We start from the raw sequence: 2,180 nt of genomic DNA on the forward strand, positions 1-2,180 counted from the left end.
AACTATGACCAGATCTTTAATTTCTTCTTTAATAGGTCGGCGATATTTAAACCACTTATCCTTAGGGAGATCAACAGGAGTAGCAAATGATTCACAGAAAGAGGCTACTATCTCAGAGTCAAGGCCATACTTAGTGTTAAACTTTTGAAAAGCATCGGTATTCATAAAAGATTTAACACATTCAAACTTAAGCTTAATACCTGACTCTTTACCTTCTCGAGTTCCCAATCTTTAGAGTTGCGTTTAATTCTTTCTAAAAGATCCCACCTGAATTCAATAGTCTTCTTCATAAAAGAATCAGTACAAGAAGTATCGAACATGGATCGATCATCATGAGAAAGCTGAGCATAAAAATTCTGAATAATAATTTCTCTAGAGAGCTCATGATTGGGGCATGAATATAGCATTGACTTATGACTCCCCCAAGCAAGCGCAATACTTTTTCCTTCACGAGGACAAAATATATATATATTATATATATAATTCCGATCACGATGAACTAGATGCATAGGACATTTTTTTGGTGAAATTCCAATTTCAAACAATTCCAGTTCCAAGATCGAATATCACCGCATAGCCTATACCATGTCAATGCTTTTCTCTTCAAAGATAAAGGCAAAACCTTCTTATTAGCTTCATCTCCGGATAAACTTGCAAGCTTAAATAATCCACAAATTTCATCCACATATATCAAGTGCATATCAGGATGTTCAGTTCCAGCTCCTACATATGGATTAGCTAGCAGTTGTTCTATCATACCCGAAGGAATTTTATAACCAATATTTTCAGTAGGGGCAGTAGGTTGAGGGGCAACTAATTGTGGTTCCGGTCGAGGTGAAGATACCCCAAACAAACCCCGCAAAGGATTGTTTTCCATAGTAACAAGTGACAATAAATTTCAATACGTAGTAATATTTTTTCCTTAACAATTTCCACTTACCAAGAGCGCTTCACTCCTCGACAACGGCGCCAAAAAAGAGCCTTGATGACCCACAAGTATAGGGGATCAATCGTAGTCCTTTTGATAAGTAAGAGTGTCGAACCCAACGAGGAGCAGAACAAAATGACAAGTGGTTTTCAGCAAGGTAATTTCAGCAGGCGTTGAAATAGTCGGTAACAGGTAGTTTGATAGCAAGATAAATTGTAATGAGCAAGTAACAATAACGGTAAATAAAGTGCAGAAATGTAGCCCAATCCTTTTGTGGCAAAGGATAGTCCAAAACAGTCTCTAATAATAAGCAAAGCGTTCTTGAGGGTACACGGGAACTTCACCATATCACTTTCATCATGTTGGCTTGATTTGTGTTCGCTACTTTGATAATTTGATATGTGGGTGGATCGGTCCTTAGGTGTTGTTCTTACTTGAACAAACCTCCTACTTATAATGAACCCCCTCGCAAGCATCCGCAACTATGAGAAAAGTATTAAGATAAAATCTAACCATAGCATTAAACTTTTAGATCCAAATCGGTCCCTTACGAAGTAGCGCATAAACTAGGGTTTAAGCTTCTGTCACTCTAGCAACTCATCGTCTAATAACTACTCCACAATGCATCCCTTTAGGCCCAAATATGGTGAAATGTCATGTAGTCGACGTTCACATGACACCACTAAGGGAATCACAACATGCATATCATCAAAATATTGAATACATATCAAGTTCACATGATTACTTGCAACATGACTTCTCCCGTGACCTCAAGAACAAAAGTAACTACTCACAAATGATAATCATGCTCAAGTTCAGAGGGGTATTAAATAGAATAATAGATCTAAACATATAATCTTTCAACAAACAAACCATATAGTAATCAACTACAAGATGTAATCAACACTACTAGTCACCCACAAGTATCAATCTAAGGTTCCGGTACAAAGATTGAACACAAGAGATGAACTAGGGTTTGAGAGGAGATGGTGATGTTGAAGATGTTGATGGAGATTGCTCTCCTAAAGATGGGAGAGTTGTTGGTGATGATGATGGCGATGATTTCCCCCTCCGAGAGGGAAGTTCCCCCAACGGAATCACTCCGCCGGAGGGCAAAAGTGCTCCTGCCCAAATTCCGCCTCGAGACAGCGGTGCTTCGTCCCAAAAGTCCTCCTATCATTTTTCTAGGTCAAAATGACCTTTATACCAAAAGATGGGCACTAGAGGTGGGCCGAGGAAGGCACAACCCACC

Source organism: Triticum dicoccoides, chromosome 2B, assembly GCF_002162155.2.
Source record: "Triticum dicoccoides isolate Atlit2015 ecotype Zavitan chromosome 2B, WEW_v2.0, whole genome shotgun sequence".
In the NCBI taxonomy this organism is placed as follows: domain Eukaryota; kingdom Viridiplantae; phylum Streptophyta; class Magnoliopsida; order Poales; family Poaceae; genus Triticum; species Triticum dicoccoides.